This window comes from Crocodylus siamensis, chromosome 3 (genome assembly GCF_052110815.1).
Source record: "Crocodylus siamensis isolate JL-2025a chromosome 3, ASM5211081v1, whole genome shotgun sequence".
NCBI classification, from domain to species: Eukaryota; Metazoa; Chordata; order Crocodylia; family Crocodylidae; genus Crocodylus; species Crocodylus siamensis.
Genome location: NC_143397.1, coordinates 35,581,753 through 35,603,304, shown reverse-complemented (window position 1 = coordinate 35,603,304; position 21,552 = coordinate 35,581,753). Strand labels below are relative to the sequence as shown.

The window sequence follows — 21,552 nt, the reverse complement described above, 5'->3', positions numbered from 1 at the left end:
CACATCCCCCCACATCTTAGTGTCATCAGCAAATTTGAACAGGGTGCTTTTTACCCCCTCATCCAAGTCACTGATGAAGATGTTGAACAGTGTGGGCCCGAGGACCGAGCCCTGTGGAACCCCACTGCCCACGTCCTTCCAGGTTGAGAAGGACCCATCCACTACCACCCTCTGGGTGCGGCCCTCCAGCCAGTTGGCGACCCAATTGACTGTGTGGGTGCCGACATCACAGTCCCCCAGTTTCTTAATGAGAATGGGGTGAGATGTAGATATGTTAATGTTACACAAATTGCCAATTGCTCAAATCATAAGCAAGACCTTATAAGGGAGGATAAGGCCAGATACCATGTTTATTGATTAAGCATTTAATACACACACACACACACACATATTCATACCCCAATTTCTGTTCTGTGCTGACATTACCAGTCTTATCAGTACTCAGAGCAACTCAGTGGCTAGCCAAATTGATCATGAGTAGGGAGGCAGGCTCCTGCCAGTCCATCCCATCAGACGAACCAATGCTCCAGGACAACATGCAGAACAAGACCCAAAATTGATACATCTCGCCCATCTTTTATAGCCTTGTCAATTCATCCTTGTGGGCTTTTGCTGTGTTATCACTATGTTCTTCCTTGAAGGTTAATTGTCGTTGTTCTCTCACTGTTCTGGGGCGGATTCTTCTTGTTTTGGTCTTTTATATGTCTGCATTCTTCAGCCAGTCACCAGCTGATGTTTTCCTTTTCCATAGACACATTCTCACCCACTCTCTCACACATACAGCATACAAAGGTCGAGCACTTATGTTAAGCTACAGAGCAATACAAAATGGCAATGCAAAACTCAAGAACATTCATACGATTAAAAGCAATAGGCAAAAAGTCTATGTGTATAACATTAAGACTCTTTAACATCATGCACAGGTTTCCCTAGATTTATGCTGTACATGTGTTTCTAGAAAACACCACATAACTTTAAATTGCATAAAGGGAGTCCACTTAACAATGTAACAAATAGGAATACGTTCCAAGACCTCAACTGTATTGACCCACAGACCCATTTCTACCTCTTTTACAAGACAATTTTGGTATTCATCAACAGCAGACAGTACACACAAGCACAGGACACTATCATAATGGGGATGGCAACTACAGAAACACCTGTTGCAGACAATGAGCGAGAAGCACAGATCCACACAGGAGACTATATTTTGGTGCATGTCACAATGCACCAAACAAAGCAGCTGACTGTGGGCTTCTACCACACTGATCACATACGAGTGAATTTACCTCACAAATAACAAATTTTTGGTATAAAATGGTCATTGTATAACAGCGAATTCACACATACAGAACCTGCATAAAGCAAAGGAAGCCTCTATGTCGACTCCAGTGGGCCAGAGCTGAGCCCTCAAGGCCCCACGCTGCTGCCAGGCACTGCTGAGAAGTAGCAGTGGGTGCTGTTCTCCAAGGCACAGACACTAGAGCTGGAGCAGCAGTTTCAGCAGCAGTGCTACCTGTTGGTGTGCTAAATGACTTGGGGCACCTGCTGCTTCTTCTTCTTGGCAACACCCAGCAGCAGTGCAGGGTTCTACGGGCTTAGCTCCGGCTCACTCTCGACCAATGCTTGTGAGGCAGGAACACAGGGAGGGGTTTAGAGCTGGGGCTGGGCTGATTGTGTCTGGGAGGGACTGGAGCTCCCACTTCCTTGACCAGCGCTGTGCTGCACCACCCAGATATGTTGCTGTGGGGTTCGGGACACTGGAGCGCAGCTTGGTACCCCATGGCCAGGCCCAGCGCTGCGTGCAGCTGCCTCAAGTTGCTAGACATGGCTTTGGGGCTTGGGTGCAACCTCTGCTCACTGGGAGCAGAGCGACCTCTAGTTGTGATCTAGCAGCTCTGGCTCCGCACATGTTGCTGACAGACCCCACAGGCCCTGAGCATTCCCTGCACCTTTCTCTGCGCTCCCCAGCCAGAAACACGTTAATTGGTCATGCTGCCCCAGCAACTTTCCCAGCGTAGCACCTGTGCATCGCCTGCAGAGTCTGGCACAGCTGTGCATGCAAGGGGACTGTCCAGGGTGCTGCCCAGGGCAGGCTGCAAATGTGTTCACCCACATTAAGGTGCCTAAAGGCATACACCTATAGATGTGCACCTAAATCCACTTAATGTGCCTTAGACTAAGGTGAATTAAGTTTAGGTAAATGTAAATGCACATGTTGACAAACCCACAGTGACTAGCAGCCTGCCTCCACCTTTAAGAACCCCTTATATTATGGGAATGCCTCTTTTCTTCCTAGCCCATCTTTTCAAGCATACCTCCTAGGCTACCCCATAGTCCTGCACATGCCTCTCAGTAGTCTCTTCATAGCAGATCTCTATGTCCAAATTACCACTGGGCTGCCAGCTCCAAACCTTTGTCTGGACTTCCACCTGTCCAGCTTCAGCCCTTTTTATCTGGCTAGACTCCTTCAGTCCAGGTCCCCCCCTTTTGGACCCTAACTTCATGGGTCTCAGTCCCAGTAACAGAGAATGCCACTCAGGCACCCCACCTGTGGCCTCCTCCACCCCTGAATCCACAACTCAGTCCCCTAGTTTTAAACAGTGTCAAAATATAAACACAAGCAAACCACTTTCCAACTGCAAGTCACCCCATTTTGGCTCCTTGCCTCACTACACACCCTAAGCTCTCCATGGCTTTCTCCTTGCAGCCCTAGAGGAACACTTAGGCATCAGTCACTCTGTCTCCTGCAGCCTTCTCCTTCAAAAGATCCTCTCCCTGCTGCCTGCAGTGTAAGATTCCCCTGCTAGCTCTCAGGTTCATGGGGTTTCTGCTTTGCTTGATAACTAGGCTGACCCCTTACCCCTGTCCCCTCAGCAGGGGACACCCAATCCCCCAGGAGCCTTTACTACAGCAGCACAGCCTAGCAACATCCATCCATAAAAGCCATCTTGGCATACTGTAGTAGTGTATGGTGGGGAGGGGGGCAGAGGGAGTTGAGCTGAATGGCACTACTCTTTGGGATTTTTGCCATGGGAGGCACCCAGTAGAGTATTGGAGGTAAGGAAGTGAGCAGAGCACCTGGGACAGCCACTGGGGAGCTTGTGCCATGGGGCTGGTACAGCCAACATGTAACAAGTGTGTCCCTCAGCTACAGCAGTCTCTCTGCATCCCCATACACTACACAGTACAGGGCTGCCTGGCTTTCATGGCTGGGCACCACAGGGCTCTGCCTGTCATAGCAAAGGCTCCTAGGGGAGCAATTATGGTGCCCTGTCTAATTAGGCTTCTGGGCAGGTGCCCTGCTCCTCCACCCTTATTATGCTACTGCTTCTATGATGAATATGGTATGCTTAGTGGGGGGCCACCATCTTTTCATAAGTGATAGTGGACATTTCAAGAGGCCTGGAGGAAAGAACCATTTTCAGAGTCCGTTTCAGAGCTCGCTGAGGAGGCACACATGGAAAAGAGTATAAATCTCATGGAGATCCAGGAGCCTTTCCATACACAGATGGGCCTGAGCCAGACCCATACACGGCTGGAACTAGGACCAGGAATAGAAAGGAAATGAAGCTTTTATAGCTGTACAAGACATATTTATTTCTATTTTGTTTTGACAGACTCTAAGCCTCCTGCTCTCTTCCTCCCTCAAAATTCTAGCTATGTGCATGGAACTAGAAGATAAAAGAGCTGACTTTAAGGAGCACCTTATATGGTTTTGTTTCTTAAGAAACAGGTACTGGCAAGAGACTATTAGAATCACTTAGTAGTCATCATGTTTTGGCTGCAAGACAGAACTTCCACAACAAGAAAATGCTAATATAAATCAGTTCACTGCAAACAGACAGAAACAGATTTAAACTGACACCTGAACATAACATCAATGTATGTAGTACATTTAAAATAATCCCTGCAAGTAATCCAGTGTCAGGTCAGTGAGAAAACCCAATCTGCATGATTTGTATGAACTCATCAATTAACCTGTAATGCAAACGGTACAAGAGACTGTGCTTTGGTTTTCAAGTCCAAAACAAACTGCTCTTGTGCAAAGCTTGGTTGGAGGTAAAGATGATGTTGTTGGCTTAGCAGAATTCATTTGCTTTGGTTTACAGACTCAGGTAGCATGGACAAGCCTACTCCTTTATGGAGTCTTCTGTTGGTCTTTATACAAAAGGTCTACTTGTCTTCTAAGATATTCTCAATAAAATTTTCCAGAAGATATTAGTCAATCCTTTCCCAGACATTATTTGAAAGGATAACCTTGTCTCTACCACTGAGATAGGAGACCTTGATGTCACTCTGTTAAGGAGCAATTCTGGCACTATAACTGAAGATAGTCTGACAGTATATGGGCTGGTACCTTCATAACACAGCATTATTGAATAAAACCATGAGTGGCAGCTATCACTCATTTTAAATTTAAACTGATTTTCTAAATGCCCTTGACAACATACATAACATTGGTTGCTATAGCTGTGATGGTCCAGGAAATATGCAAGCAGGGGTTTTTTATTATATCATTTATTGAACCAACTGTATAGTTGGGAGAGATGTTAAAATTGAAGAAGGTGGCTTCTCAGTTTTTATGGGGTCCTCCTGCATAGTTGTGTTGCTTGTTTCAGCCTGTGTGTTAGCCCAATGGTTGCATAACATGGAGATGATGTTATTTCTTGCACAAGCTTAGAATATAGATGTTTCTGTGTGGGCTGGCATCCTTTTTATTCATGTTATGGATTTTCCATAGTGGACAGTGGATTTCAGTATTCTCTGTGCCTAATATTTTTCCCAGCTATACAGGTTGGTCAATAAAAGATATCACCAAAAAAGCTCTTTCCTCTTTGACAGCATAGACAGAAAGTATTGGTGGTAGATACTGAAAACCTACACATTTCCTTGCAAAATGATCTAGTTCTTCCAAATTCTCTTTTAAGATGTCAGATGTATTGTGATTTCTAGTCAGGCATTAACAAACTTGTTTGATGTTATTGCTGGAGTCAGTGAGGATAGTACCTTTGGTGTCGGCATTGATTCTGTTATGCAATAGATTGTCATGGAAATTCAATACCGTGGGTAGAGTGCTTAAAGATAAGGATTTTCCTGATAATACCTGTTCACTGAACACATTGATAAAATCCAACTAAGGGTTAATCAAATTAATACTGCTAAACAAATAGGTTTTATAATTAACACCTTGGGACATAGTGAAGTCCTTTTCAGGTGCCCTGAGGTTCTGTGAAATATTAGTATTGTTACATGCAAACACCTACACATGATTCACAATATCAATCTGGAGAGTTCAAATAGGAATCCACAGTCCCAAAAATATTCTGACCTACATGGTCTTTCTGGGTTATGTGCAACAGAAGAATTGCTCTACTATTTTTCCATAGTTAAAAATCAAGTGAAAACTAAGAGCTGAATACCTTGAGTCTAATGAGGGGTTTGTTGAATTTAAAAAGGTTTGGAATAATTGTTCTAAGAGGAACGGCTTTAATTATTGACTTCTGTTTAGTATAGAAATATTCAATTTGATCAGGCAAGATGGGTTCTGCTTTTTGGAAACTCTCCCCAAAATGGAAATATGGTACCATCAGCATCAGTACTATGGTGAGAATCTTTACGACGAACATCCTGAACATACTTCTGCACAGAATGGAGTTGTGGAAGAGCAGCAAGTCTCTTCACCGAAAGTTTAACAGCTTTAAGTATAGACGCCAGAGCTGGATATTTAGAGTAAAATGGTCAGACATACTAAAGCATGTTGCGATCTTGGAGCAGTCATCCACAGCTACACAAACCATAGAAGGGAAACTTGCCTTGGCCACATTCTGAGATTCCTGGATAACAGGCTCCCCAAACAAGTCTCGTCTGGGCAGCCCTAAGGCAAAAGGAAGAGAGTCATTCTAAAGGACCTTTATCAGCATATTAAAAACTAAACCAACAAAAGTACAGGTTAATAACCTAAGCAGATTTAAAAAATGGCCTGGCGAAAGAGTTGTTGTTGAAAACTAACCATCTGTTCCAGATGATGTATGAAGTGTACTGGATATGGGGTGTAGGGTGACATCAAGCCACCTTGAACAAATGTCTTCTCTAGGATTTTGTCTGGTGATGTATCAACCTTCTTTTTGCCTTACTATTTCTAGTAAGTTTGGCATTGCATACTGCATTATCCCTGCCCTCTAATCTGTCCCCTAGTACTACCTTCCATACTTCCCCCATTAATCTCTGGCTCTGTTCCCCACCCTACTTATTAACAATTTGCTTTTAACTTGGGCTGTTTCCTCTTCCATGATGTCTGAGCACTTGGAAGCAGGAGAACATATCAGGGGAGAGTTTCTGCAGCTATACAATCTATATCTACCCAAGTCCACAGAGATAGGAGTGCAGTATGCTGCATTACGATAGCACACTCTTCAGGGGGGTTGTGAGGCTTCCCCCCGCCATACAGTGTCTCTAGGGACTCTTGTAATTGCTCTTCTGTCTGGTTCTTCAAAATCAAAAGCTTTGCCCTTATCCTCCTCCTCCTGAGAACAGCATTTCATCCAGCCCCTGCTTAAGTTGCTCCTTGCTGTTGTTCAGCGTTCAGAGAATGATTTCATAGCCTGGTAGACTGGGCCCCTCAGAATCACTACCGGCATTGCAACTCCACCACTGTTCATGTGCTAGATCATTGGTTCCCAGTCTGTGGTATGGGTATCATCAGTGGTACACAGACAACCTGTCAGTGGTACCATTAACATATTTATTATAATTACTCTATATGACAAAAAATTACTGGTGGTATTTAAGGTTGAACTGAAAAATGTGCTGGTGGTACTTCATTTTAAATTGGTGGTGCGCAATCTGTCAGAGTTTGGGAACTGCTGTGCTAGATTATCCTTACTTGCAGCTTTTCAAAAAGCTTGAACATGCAAACATCATGTACCATTCCTGACCTGCCATTTTATGTCAGTTTAATGACCCTGGGGAATATTATGAGATGAAAGAAAGGAAACCGTGGGACCTGGATCCTGAGCAACTACAAATACCACAAGCACAATGCTGGGATCTCATAATGTACTGCAGAAATAACGAAGCGTGCTTACTGGTAGCAGTGAAGAGACAATGGGATACTTGTCCATGCTTCACTGCCTCTTCCTGATGTGACACTCCTGGATATCACGAGCAAACACAGCCAATTGTGCACTGCTGGCAGCTGTCAAAAGTTATACCAATAGAAGCTTCCAATGCAGGTCTCCGCTGCTTAGGTTTAGTCTTTGTTGGAGCTCAGTTCAGGCTCAGAAGTGATTTGGAGAAATGGTCTAATCAGAAGAACAAAGGAAAGTTGTTCCAGTGAATGCTAGGGAAAAAGTTAAAAAGAACTTAGAAATGCAATGAAAAAAATATATGATGCTCACATAGTTTCACATGGAGCATGAAATTTAAAAAAACTAAGCATCCATTGTTGAAAGATAATCTTTCCTTAGGGGAATCTAGCCTCAGAAAGTCAATTCAGTTTGAAGCTTTGTGGTTCCTTTGGACTCTTCATTACTGTGGGAGTCCCAAATTTCTGTAGCTGCAAAATGCTGTCTTCCACTTGGGTCTGCTTAAATGTCTGTCTCCCATCCTGTCACGATGACTCACACATCTATAACCTACAGGCTAGATTGCTGCAATTCATTATAACTGGGCTTTAGGATTCTGCTGTTAAAAGGCTTGGAATACCTAGTCAAGTTTAAAGCTATGGAATTGGCAGTAAGTATCTCAGAGAAAGGACTGGCCTATGTTGCAAGGCTTGTGGTTGCAGACAGCAGTAGCCACAGGGAGGCTGCCAGAGTATATACACACTTTCATGACTTCTAGCAGCCCCATATAACTCCTGCCAGAGTCAACTGGCTCCACTTCAGCAGCTGTGCAGGCAGGGAGTGCAAATCCCCCTGGGAGACACCAGCTGTTAGAGGGGACACAGCAGCCAGCAGAAAGCAGAGATACATTTACATGCACCTTCTGTCTGCTGTCAGGTGACAGCAGTAGCTTTCTGTCACTTGCGGAGCTGGTGTTTCTCTGTGGCAGAATGAAGGGGTGAGGGTGAACACAGGCACAGTTTCATTGATTTTCTGGTGGCAAAACTATGTCGCGTTGACCAGGAAAAGACCCCTTTCTCAGATAACTATCTCTATTGGAAGCTACATGCCTCAGAAACTACAGTTATACTGAGGAGGATGCTCATGAGAGCAGGACTTCAGAATCACTATTAAGCTCACAATCTTCTGAAAAGTGTGCATGTCTAACTTGGCTTTGGCTTGCCTATGACTTGGTTTTCTCAGATCCACAGTTACAGTCAGTAAAGTAATAAAAAGGGGGGAAGGACTGAAGAGAAGTGTAAAGAAACATGAAGGCAAGAAGAAAGTTTGAGTGAGCATGAGCAAGCAAAGGGAAGATGGAGGAAATAAAAGCTTGAACAACAAGCAAATATTTACTTGATTGCCTTGGGGAAGGTAAACAGTTGTGTAATAGTTTTAGATATATATGTAATGTTATCTTTTGTATTTTACAGTAAGCATTTTTGTAAGTAGGCTAAATGGATGGAGATAGGTATTAGATACATTCCTCTTTTTTCCTTTCTTTTCCTGATCTGAACAAAAAATTATATTGAGAACTGGGATATATTTTCTGATAAACAAATTGTTGTCACCCTGTGCCCTTTGTAACCACAGATGATGGTGCCATGGTAGCAGGATTGGTAGCCACCTGCAATGGGTGTCCAAATGAGAAGATGGCCAATTCCTAATACATAACAGCTGGAGTACTGTGTCCAGTAGCTGGAGTACGGTGTCCAGTTTTGGGCGCCGCCCTTCAAGAAGGATGTGGAGAACTTGGAGAGGGTCCAGAGGAGGGCCACTCGTATGGTTGGGGGCCTCTGTGGCCAGCCCTATGAGGAGAGGCTGAGGGACCTGAATCTCTTCAGTCTCCACAAGACGAGACTGAGGGGGGATCTTGTGGCTGCCTACAACCTTATCGGGGCCAGCAGCAGGGACTCAGGGAAAGTCTGTTCACCAGGGCCCCCCTTGGAGTCACCAAGAATAATGGCCATAAGCTGAGGGAGGATAGATTTAGGTTAGATATTAGGAGGAACTACTTCACTGTAAGGGTGGCCAGAGCCTGGACTAGGCTTCCCAGAGAGGTGGTGATCTCACGTTCCCTGGAAATCTTCAAGAGAAGACTGGATAGGCACCTGGCTGGGGTCTTATGACCCCTGCCACCCCCAGTGCTCCTTCCTGCCCCTGGCAGGGGGTCAGACTAGATGATCTGTCTAGGTCCCTTCTGATTCATTGATTCTATGATAACCCCTCTGGGACAACATTTGTAAATGTTGTTTGCCGATTTTTGGGAGGTATTGAGAGATGACTATGATAAATAAATGACAAAACTTGGGTAAACAGACAGAAAACAAGCTATGGAGGAGTCAAAAGATGAGAAGGGTGGTTGCATCATCAGTAGTAATGGAACAGAAGAATGGAGAAGACAGGAGGAAAACTAAGTTCCATTTCAGATGTCATAAATGTGAGCTATTAGTAAGCCATCCAGGAAGCAGTGTTGGAGAGACCATGCATGTCAATGGGATGACATGTACTACTGCGCATCAGTGCACTGACATTAGGAAAGATGTTCCCTGTGGGGCTTTACCCTCCAAAGTATTGGGGTAAAGCCCTGAACATATACAAACAGATGAAAAAGTGTAGAGCTAAGCAGGGACTGCAGGGGATCCCAGACTTGCATTGATGAATGCACTGATGTATGGCAGTCTAGTTACTCATGTCTAGCAGCAGGACTAAAGGATAAGGTAGCAGAACTAAAGCAGAACTAAGAAGAATGCTTAGCCAAGCTCTCATTAACCAGATGAAATTCATTTTAACCCCATATCTCCTGAGAAACACACTGTTCTGTGTACTTGTTGGTAAGATTGCAGGCAGAAAGGGGGTGTCAGACTTAATTCTCCTGAATGAGAACATTATCTACAGTCCTACATTTACTCAGTATTTTGTCACTGAATGAATTATGATTCAATAGTACATGCATTTATTGCCAGTGTCTAAATTCATGACAAGTTTCTGGTGTAGGCATAAATGGATTAAAGTGCAAGGGAACTTCTGTACCAATCACTATGACCATTAAATATATTTGATGAGAGAAGCTGAGAAAGATGTATTTAGGCCAAGTCAAGAAAGACAAGAAAGTGTTTCTTGCTAGAAACTGTATATTCCCAGAAAGTTAGAATCTAATACACTTTAAGGATTGCTGTTGAGTGAGCTTGTTTTGACGGGTGTTCCCTCATTGATCCAGAATAAAGACAATTAAAAGTAACCAATCAGAAATGGAGGAAATTGTGCTCTGTTGCAGTCAACTTTCTTTAAAATATATAATTAAAAGAATATAAAGGAAGATTTAACAGGGAGGAACAGCAGATGATGATGATCAGAAAGAGAACTATGGAGAGACCCTACAACCACGTGGCTCTCTCCACTGTAGTGGTGGGTAGGATCCTGTGCTTGGATGTATTAGAAGTGTTTGTGTGCATGTGTGTGTATTCCCTCCAGTTAACATAGTTTCATAGTTTCATAGTAGCTAGAGTCGGAAGGGACCTAGGTAGATCATCTAGTCCGACCCCCTGCCTTGGCAGGAAAGAGCACCGGGGTCAGATGACCCCGGCAAGGTGCTCATCTAACTTCCTTTTAAAAATCCCCAGGCTAGGAGCCTGCACCACTTCCCCTGGAAGCTGGTTCCAGGCCCTAGCTGCCCTGACTGTGAAGTAGCGCCTCCTAATATCTAATCTAAACTTACCCTCCGCCAGCTTGTGACCGTTATTCCTGGTCACTCCTGGCAGCGCACGGGGGAACAGGGACTCCCCCAATACCTGCTGATCCCCCCTGACCAGTTTGTAGCAGGCCACAAGGTCCCCCCTTAACCTTCTCTTGTGGAGGCTAAACAGGTTCAGGTCCCGTAGCCTCTCCTCATAAGGCCTGCCCTGCTGACCCCTGATCATACGAGTGGCCCTCCTCTGAACTCTTTCCATATCGTCCACGTCCCTCTTGAAGTGTGGCGCCCAGAACTGGACGCCGTACTCCAGCTGCGGCCTGACCAGTGCCGCATAGAGGGGGAGGATCACCTCCCTGGACCTGCTCGAGATGCATCTGTGGATGCATGACAGGGTACGGTTGGCCTTCTTGACTGCCTCCCCACACTGCCGGCCCATGTTCATCGTGGAGTCAATGACGACTCCAAGATCCTTTTCCGTCTCCGTGCTGGCAAGAGGGGAGTTCCCCAACCTGTAAGTGTGGTGCCGGTTCTTCCTCCCCACGTGCAACACCTTGCACTTATCAGTGTTAAACCCCATCCTATTCTCATCCGCCCACCGTTGCAACCTGTCAAGGTCAGCTTGTAGCCTATTGCACCCTTCTAGTGCACCCACATCCCCCCACATCTTAGTGTCATCAGCAAACTTGAACAGGGTGCTTTCTACCCCCTCATCCAAGTCACTGATGAAGATGTTGAACAGTGCGGGCCCGAGGACCGAGCCCTGCGGAACCCCACTGCCCACATCCTTCCAGGTCGAGAAGAACCCATCCACTACCACCCTCTGGGTGCGGCCCTCCAACCAGTTGGCGACCCATTTGACCGTGTGGGCATCGACACCACAGTCTCCCAGCTTTTTGATGAGGACAGGGTGAGAGACAGTGTCGAAAGCCTTCCGGAAGTCCAGAAAGACTACATCCACAGCAACCCCTGCGTCTAATGATTTGGTGACCTGATCGTAAAAGGCCACCAGGTTGGTCTGACAAGACCTGCCACTGATGAACCCATGTTGGTTGCCCCTGAGCATACATTCCCCCGCAAGGCCCTCCTGGATGTGTGCCAGGATAATTTTTTCAAAGAGCTTACCCGGGATTGAGGTAAGACTAACTGGCCTGTAATTTCCCGGGTCCTCTTTTTTTCCCTTTTTGAAGATAAGGACCACATTGGCCCTCTTCCAGTCCTCCGGCACCTCGCCAGAGCACCACGAGTGCTCATAGAGCCGCGCCAGGGGTCCCGCAATGACCTCGGCCAGTTCCTGTAGAACCCTAGGGTGAAGATCGTCCGGACCAGTGGACTTGAACACGTCCAGCCTCTCCAGAAGTACCCTAACTAACTCCTCGCTAACCCCTGGCCCAGGCGTGTTTCTCCCGGGGCCCGAGGGGGGCCCAGCAGGGAGGTGGCTGAACTGGTCCCTACTTAGGAAGACAGAGGCAAAGAAATCGTTAAATATGTTAGCTTTATCATCTGGCGTGATGACTAAGTTGCCCATCGTGTCCTGCAGGGGCCCCACATTACCCGGGACCCTCTTTTTACCCCCTATGTATTTGAAGAAGGACTTCTTATTGTCCTTAATCCGGGAAGCTAGTCCTATCTCCATCTCTGCCTTGGCCCTCCTGACTGCCCCCCTACATCCTCGGGCGACTGTAACATAGTCCTTCTTGGTGATGACCCCATCTCTCCATTGGGTATATGCCTCCCTTTTAGCAAGGAGACATTCCCGGATGCTCTTAGTGAGCCATGGGGGTTTATGTGCCCTCCTGCTCCCTTTGACCCTTGTTGGGATTACCTCCCTTTGGGCATGGAGGATCGTCTCCTTAAGGAGCAACCACTCACCTTCGACATCTGATTCCCTTCCCCTCTGGGTCCTCAGCGCTTCCCCAACGATCCTCCTTAGCTTGTTGAAGTCAGCCCTCCTAAAGTCTAGGGCTGTTGCCTTGCTGCAGCCCTTTGCCACCTTACGCTGGATGGTGAATTCCAGCAAGCGATGATTACTGTCTCCCAGGTGGCCCATCACCCGCAGCCCCCTCACCAGGTCATCACCCGTGGCCAGCACCAGGTCCAACAAGGCGTCTCCCCTGGTGGGGCTGTGTACCTCCTGGGTTAGATGGAGGTCCTGTACTCTGGCTAAGAACCGACGTGAGCGATCAGACTTGGCTGACTGCTCCTCCCAGATGTCTGGGAAGTTCAGGTCCCCCATGATGACCACATCCTTAGCCCTCACTGCCTCTGTGAGCTGACCTAAGAATTCCTGGTCGAGCTCTTCTCCCTGGTTGGGAGGTCTATAGTAGACTCCCACCGTTAAGTCTCTCTCCCCTGGACTGCCTTTTACTCTAACCCAGAGCACCTCAGAATGAATAATAATTTTTTGTCATCCATCAGCTTCTTGCTGTATCTGAGGGTGGAGATTCACTTGAAATAATCATCAGAAAGATGAACAAGTTTTGGTTCTGGGAAACAGAATAATGTACAGTGCAGTGTTGTAGATGGGTAAATTAGCTCTCCCACTTACAGCTAATTTACCCACATAAAACACTGCAGGATTTCAGCATGACACTGTCTGGCAGCATAGGAATACTTGGAGAACTAAAAATTGTCCCCCCCCACACACACACTTTTGCTTGCACTCCACTCATAATACCTCTGCAGCTTACCCACTAAGAACCCCTGTTATAGCAAATGGGAGCTAGGTATATCACTTTCCAAATGTGAAACAAAGTCATATTTAGTAACACAAAATTGGTAGTGTCCTGGACAGTTTGGGACAATTGACATACACTTCACTTGTATGTCAGCATTGCTTTAGGTCTTCATATTCTGGGGCTTGTGCAGAAATTCGCTGCACCTAGTCTACAATTACGTGGCTTGCTTTAAGCTGTGTGATTGTAAATCAGGAGTGGTGTGCAGAGGTTTTCTGGTGCTGAGAGCTGTCCTGGGAACCAAATGTAAATAACTCATGGTGGGAGGAGGACCAGGTGGGATTGGGAGGGCTAGCAGGTCCATGAGGGGGGAGGGGGAGGTGGTTGGCAGGTCTAGGTGGGGGTTGGCAAGATTGGGGATGGTGAGTCTGTGTGAGGGGGCGTGGGGGGGACAGTTACAGTGTGGGGTTGTCAGTCTGGGGATAGAGGGATCTGGGGACTAAAAATAACCCAATCAGGGTCAGCACGGTAGGAAGAGAGCAACCCTGGGACTGGGGCAAGTGGCTAGGCTTTCCCAGCCCCAGGGTGTGCTCCCAGACGTTGACTATATTGGGCTAACCCATTCACGATCTAAATCAGTTCACTTACTTCACTTCTGAATCCCTTATGATAAGCCTTGCTTTGATTAAGAGTAACTATAGATCCATAAGTTTCTAAGTAACCTATCCAGGATCTTTGAAATTCTGGATAAAGGATTTCTGGAATGACTATTCTGTTTACTTCTTTATAGCTTTTACGTAGCTGCAATGTCCTATAATTTTTCCTGATATGTACCATTGGTGAGGAAGTGGTAATTTTGACTTTTTGTCTAGCTTGACAGATTTCTTATGCAGCTTTTCACCTCATGATAGAATGATCAAAAGAATGGTTTTATATGGCTTCTAGACAGAAGTCTTTATTATTTTATTAATGATTATTGTCAAATTTAAGTACAATCTACATTTTAATCAATGCTTGCAAAGTTGTTGTATACTTCAGTTCTCTGTCCACTTCCTGTTTTTCTTTTGTAAGGTATTACAAATTTTAAAAAAGACCCCTACATCATTATGGTTGTGTGTGATATGTCTGAATATGTTTGGCTAGCACTGAAGACTAGATATGTACTTCCTCTTAAGGAGGGTACATCTCCTGGCTTCTGTGGCAGGTGCCTAGGATAGGCAGTGGCAACCAACCATAGTCATCCCGTCACAGCTGCAACAACCTTTGGGGAATCTGCAGGTTGGAGCAAAAGTTGTATGGGGGACTATGTTAAGGGAGCGTAACAGGGGGCCTGCTTGGGGCCGATCTAACCGTGGCCTGCCCACCTGTTCCTGGACCAACCACCCACGTTCTTACCTGCCACTCCTTATTGTAATTAATTAGTATATGTTAATAAGCAGGAGGCTGCTCATTTTCTGCCCCGATGCCAGGGGGCGCTATCTGCAGCTCCTTTCCTCCCCTACACCGCAGCCCAAGCCTTGCAAATGGCATCTTGATAGTCTCACTATCACCAGCCCCCACACTGGGCCCCAAAATCCTCCTGATTGAACCCAAACCTGGAATCCTCTCCTCAGGCGGTGTCATCCGCTGTCATATTGGGCAGCATAGCTCCCTGACCCATTTCCCCTTCTGGGTGTGGTCCCCCTACCGGGACCTTCAGCTCTCTAGCCTTGGCCCACCTCCAGGACAGTCAGAACCCCAGGCCCTCCACTCTTGGGAGTTCCTCATGGTGGGCCCCTGGCCCTTAGACCCTTCTGGTCCTGGCCCCAGCATGGGCCAATCAGGGGAAGTTCAGACAGGGGTTGAGTCTATGCCCCTTTCCTCTCTCTGAGGGTCCACTCTCTGGGCCCTCCAAAACAAAGGGTAACCCACCCGGTTGTGGGGGCTAGGGGTTAAGCTACCCCAACCTGCATTTCACCAGGGTGGTAACTGGCCTGGCATTTCCCGTGGGCTTCCGCGCCACTGGGAGCCCCACCAGGCCGCCCACTCCCAGCAGGGTGCAGTTTTAGGTCACACCCAGTACCAGAAGCCTCCTATCCTTCCCCTACAGCTCCTCCCTTACCTCCAGAATGATATCAGCAGCCCTCTGGCCAGGCGATGCTGTTGCCTGCCTCCAGTAGCAGAACTGCCCTGTTTATATGGATAGCCCCAGATCCAAAATGGCTGCCTTCATCAGGTACCTGGCGGTTGCCAGCTCCAGGCCCTTAAAGTGGCAGGCACACACGGTGCCCTGCCACAGGGAGATACCAGTAGGCTTCCAGGAAACCCTATGTGTTTGGTAGGCCTGTGCAAAGCAGTAAGTATTCGATTTAGATTCAGATTCTGCCAATTCGAGGAACAGTGATTCAACTCAGTGACTGGAATCACTGTCCCGATTTGATTTGGCTGATTCAGATTCAGAGATTCGGCTGCCAAATCAGCTACTGAAGCTTCAGACAGCTGTAACAGATAGGGATATATTCTCAGGCAGTGAGGTAGGGAGGGAGTGAGGCTGAGCCTAGGTAATGGATGGGGGGGAGAGGTGTCATTACTAGGGCTGCACTGTGCTCCTCCTGTATCCCTGCGCCTGGGCTCTGCCTATCCTCACCCACCCCAGCTCCTGGGCTGCACCATGCCGTGGTTCAGGCAGCTGGTGTCAGCTGCTCCTGAGGCCACTGCAGCATGGGCTGTGGGGAGTGGCAGCAAGTGGAGTCGGGCAGCGCAGGACATGGCTTGTCTGTACTCACCTTAGCTCCTGCTGCAGCAGCCCTGGGAGAGACTGATGCCAGCTGCAACAAGAACTGTTAGTGGGTGCGGGGGAGGCGTGGCATGCCTCTTGCTGCTCCATGCCCCCCTGGGAGGGCTGTGGGGTTGTGTTGGGCTCTTCCCGAGGGTGCGTGCCCCCAGATCTGCATGTCAGGCAACAGCAGGTTGCCACTGCAGGCTGGGGCTGGTGGCAGCACCAGGCTGATTCTTCCCGGTGTTCAGTTATAACATTCAATTATTTCTCCATGGGACAAACAGATTCACTCTCTAAATGCTGCAGAAATACTTGACCTTTCATCCCTTACATTTCTTTGATTGTTCCCTGAGTTTGCATCCATTTACTCAGCACCAGAAAAGCCTGCTCTATTAAGATGTAAAGACAGCCTGTCTTAAGTAATAAATTTTCAATTGCCACCACTTTGTTGACTGTCCATGTCCACTAGGTGGAGCGCACTCTGAATTTAACAAATATTCAGTGGATGCATTTCCACAAAATGCTTACTGCAGTTACCTAATTAGCTCTGCAGTAAAGCACTACTATCCATCTGAGCACTGCTATTAGGCCAGAGTAAACTAATTAACTCTGCCATAGAATGGTACTGCCCAACACAAACACAAGTACTGTTCTCAGATGGAGTTATTTAATCTGTTGTAGCCCATGTACGACTGAGGCTGGTGACTGAGGCTGGCTGTGGCACAAGGGTGCTACAGTGCAGGGCCAGCTGCTGGCTAGCCCCACACTGTAGCACACTCGTAGGTGATGCATAGGGAGGGTTACGTGGGGTGGGGCACGTGGCCTCACTGTGATTGGCCACTGCCAATGCTGCCACCAGCATCTGCGGGCAGTTGCCGCTTGCCACACCCCCCTCACCACCAACACTGCTGCAATCTAGGTGGTCCCTGCTTGGCCCACTTTCACCACTAACGTCACCGCTGCCACCTATGGGCAGTCCCCACTTATCACTGCCACCCCCCCACTGCCAACACTGCCACCATGCCCCCACAGCCTCAGGAGGCACGAGTCATTAACGAGCACCCTCATGCCCCAGCCAGCTCCTCCACAGCATGCTGAGCCAGGGTAGGGCAGCTCTGGGCTGGCAGGCCCTGTCAGCCAGGGTTACATCACCCCTGTTCAACATTTTCTGGTTCCAGGCGCGTGTGTAAACACTGCACGCAAGCGCAATAAACTCCAGTGCGAACTGTACTGAGTTTACTGTGTTGCATTAATTTACTGTGTGCCCAGTAAGGTTTTTACCAATAAAAATCTCGGTAAAGAACAACCCATCATCCCTTTTTTCATTCTGATTCCAGGTAACCAATTTCAATAACTTGTATTGCTTTTATAGGCACAACATTGTAAACTGAAAATAAACTTACTTATTTTACTAGCATCTTCAACTATTAACATTGAAAGCTATATCTTAAAAGTCTAAAACTTTGATTCTGCCAATACTACCAAATGTATTGCTTACTTTGCTAAACATTCTATTTATTTAAATATATATTAAATATATATTAAATGTGAGTGATCACATAACTGAAGTTACTTACATGTTAATTGCACATAAGCCTCCTCAGTTTAGGACTCTTGCTTACTTTCACTTTTCGAGAACCAGAGCCTTTCTCAGGTCCTGCTCACTGATCCATCACCATTAGGATTTCCAAAACTGAAAGAAAATGCTTAACTGCAAAGTATGTTTTAATTTAATGACACGATTAAATTAAATCATATATAAATAAAATGATGTAATGAATTAAATTGATTACATAGCAACAGGGAAAGTGGGAAACATAAGTGAGAAGCTATATTAAGTGTAAGGAGTGACATGAAAGAAGATATGAGGCTGACAGTGAAGAGATATATGCTAACTGTCTGAAGTTTAACTGGCAAAAATCAGAATCTCTCCAAAGTAACAAAACCTTCTGAACTGCCAGGGAAGATTCTCCATGTCTGCTAACCTGGGTCAAGCTTCTGCTGCCATTTAGCAGGCAGCTGAGGGCGTGTAGATATACCAACATCTTCAACCAGCTCTGTGGTTCATTTAACCTCTCTGCTCTGTGAAGCTCTCCAGAGTCGTTCCAGTAATATAACTTGTGAGGGAGGGACGTAGTTATGGCAGGGCATACCAAAATCACGATTTCATGCTCTTTGCAGAAAACACAAAATCAGGAGTTTTCCACAAAAAATGGTGGACTCCATGATTTGGGTGGGCTTGCTGCCGGGGGAAAAAAATCCTAACTTACTAGCAAGCAGAGAAAAGGGCAGGAAGCCCTGCAGTCTGGAAGCACAGGGGGAGAGGGGGAGTAGAGGGAGCAAATGAAAGGTTGAGCCTGCGACACACACTCAGTACAGGAGCCAGTCTGGGGTCCGTCAGGGACGCAAAAGGATTTTGGTGCTGTCTTTCAAGCATGCTGCAGTCAGAGGAGGATTGAGCAAGGATGAACGTAGAAGAAATCTTCCAAGACAGCCAAATACGTTTCAGTGCTAGACTGTGGAAGGCAGTATCCTGCAGGGACCTTGCATGAAGATGGAGACAGACTGTTCTGTACTGCTTGCAATGTGACTCTGGATGTGTTGAGGAAAACCAGTATAGATCAGCACTTGGAGTCTGAGGCATACATGAAGTGAAAGGCTGTTGCAGAGGCTGAAGGTCAGAGCAAGACACCTGCAACCATGTCTCCGCTCTTTAAAAGGACTACAGAAAACAGCTTGGCAAGGCAAGTGGCAGCATCTTCCCTCATGCATATGTGGTGGCGAATATCCCACTAGAGAAACCTGATCACTCAAAGCTAAGGGACTATCCTGAACCAAAATGTGCCAAATGCTGGCAGTTTTCCATGTCCAAACAAGCTTTGTGAAGACTATTTCCCTGCAGCAATTGTTTTGCATTTACAGTCCACAAGGTCTGCACTGGCAGGGTATGAATTATTCTCCACTGTAGCTGATGAAGCGACCAAGCCTCAGGATAACTATGTGCTACACATTTTATTTGTACCTGGGAGTTGGAGAGACCAGGACCTGCCTGTTTCAAACAGAGCCAGTCCACCTTATGTCTGTCAATTTTTCTACCATATCTCAGGATATAGTGAAAACTGTTGTCAACTAAGGCTAAGAATTTAACAAGATGTCAGCATTTCTGTCTGACAATGCCTTGTATATGTGCAAGGCTTTTTCTAATGTGCTCCAAGGAATGCTGCCCAACACAGTTCATGTCACCTGCAATGTGCACATTCTGTCTTTAGTAAGTGACATCTGGCACACGCAGTTCCCTGTGGATAGCCTGGTGTCCTCCTTCAAAAAAGGCTTCAAGCACCGTCCATGCCATAAGCTCTGGTACAGGGAGTCCCTCGCTAGTCAAAGTGGGGACTTACATGCAGCTGTGTCACTGCCACCACAGCCTGTGCGGATAAGGTGAAATTTGTGGTTCAACATGATCTCTTACCACGCCAAGCATATGCAATACTATCAGCAGTTTGTGAGTGAGGAGTTGAAAATCACACCCAGCACACAAGTGCATGCTTAAGCTTCATGATCTCCTGGAACAGGGAGATGTTCAAGATCAAGTGAAATTTGTGGTGAAAAATGTCACCTGGATCATGGAGCTTCTAACATAGTTTGAAGGGTGGCAGGCTGTGATCCATCACACACGCAAGCTGATAGATGTGATAAGTTGGGTTGAAGACATGGCATAATAAGAACTGTCAAGCTGTCATCGTGAAAACCAGCAGAGAAGGGACCTGTCCCAGGCAGTAGCTGTGAAGCTGAACCCATACTACACGTATGACCAATCACTGTTCGGCCAGTTGGCTGCCTCCTTCCTTGGTGCTGTTCACATTTTGGACCCCAGCCAGGTGCCTGTTCTGAGTTGTGAACCTCAGCTACTGAAATCAGTCCCTAGATGGCAGAAAGAGCATGACAAGGAACATACTGCTTACATGAACTTTGTCAAAAAGTGCTGGATGCCTGTGCCTGTGTTGGAGCGCTGTCTGTGCCCAGTTTCCACATCTTGTACTCCCTGGCAAAATGCTGCCTTACCACTCCAACAAAGTGGATGCTGAGAGTGCCATCCTGGTGTACAGAAAGCGTTCACCCTGTAGAGACAGAGAATGTCAGCAGCAACTGCTGCTGGATGCTAGTGCGTAACAGCTAGCATGAATTGCCTGTCTCAAGGTAAGTATTGAGTAAATTTCTTTTTACAACATCATTTAATAAAGCATAGTGATGGTATTAGTTACAATGCATGCTGTGTATAGCTTTAATTTCATAAGACATTTCAGTTTAGAGTTTAATTCAACGCTTAGAGTGCTTAATAATGCACCAGTTAATGGCTTTCTCACTTAATCAGGGTAATTATGCCATGGTTTTGATCCATCAGCCAATCTGCGGGAGGGGTGGAACTGCTGGGGCCCCTTGGCCAATCAGAGCTGTGGGGAGGGGGGGGATGTGTGGCAATAAGCCTGTGAAAATGGCAGTGGGCCCTATGATCTGCCTGTGAAATAGGCCGCTTGCCTCCTTGATTTGGGTAGATCCCTAGTTATGGTGCAAGCATAGGGCTGCATCTCCACTTACAGAACTGATTATTTAAAGAGATGCATACATGAAGTGTTCGAGAGAGAATACTGGAAATGCAAGAACCAGCAGAAGAGCAGGAGTTGGGCAGAGTTCCTTAGCCCTCCTGTACTGGAGAATAAAGAGCTTTTTCCTTAGCTTCACCATGCAGACTCTCTCACAGTGTTGAGTTAGGGAGCTTATTCTTTGGCCCTGCCACAGAGTCACATTACAGCTGGAGAGGAACCAGCTACAAAGTTGTTACACTTTTTCAAGCACTAACTTTAGAGCTGGTTGGCTCTTTTTAGTTCTGACCAGTCATTTTTATGGTGTGACAACAACTTTGCACCCCACCCCCTGCCCCTCAAAATGTATTGCACCATCATGAAGCACTTGTTTGATAATTACTTCACACTTGAGTCCCGTCTTACTTTGCGGTGTGGTGGGTCCACATTCATTACACCGTTCACCAGTGAGCCGCATCACACGTGCAGCCTGTAGCGGGAGCTAAGAATGGCTCTGGGGAAGGCCCTGGCACACGTTCAAATCAAACCGGGCCAGGAACGAGCTGGGAAGCAGATGCACCTTTTTAAGCACCAGCTCTGCAGCCGGGGAGCTTTTTTTGGTGGCGCAGGTGCCCAGGGAAAAGCCTCCTGCACATAGCAGGCAGCGGGACATCCGCCGGTCCCCGTACGGCCGAAGCCGCGAGCGCTGCCGCCGCCCGGGACACGCAGCCATGGCAGGGCC

General features: G+C 46.8%; 1 long non-coding RNA gene across 2 annotated transcripts; it reads right to left on the bottom strand.

Annotated features, from left to right (window-relative positions):
- Positions 1 to 332: 332 nt before the first annotated feature.
- Positions 333 to 21,527, bottom strand: LOC149868176 (uncharacterized). Of its 2 annotated transcripts, none has more exons than XR_016441197.1 (5): positions 21,237 to 21,527; positions 20,193 to 20,348; positions 17,808 to 17,923; positions 7,089 to 7,342; positions 333 to 5,878 (listed from the first exon to the last, which is right to left on the bottom strand). It is a non-coding gene; the product is annotated as an uncharacterized LOC149868176 (long non-coding RNA). The 2 variants fall into 2 exon arrangements; XR_016441196.1 differs by having other exon boundaries at positions 7,089 to 7,304.
- Positions 21,528 to 21,552: the final 25 nt, after the last annotated feature.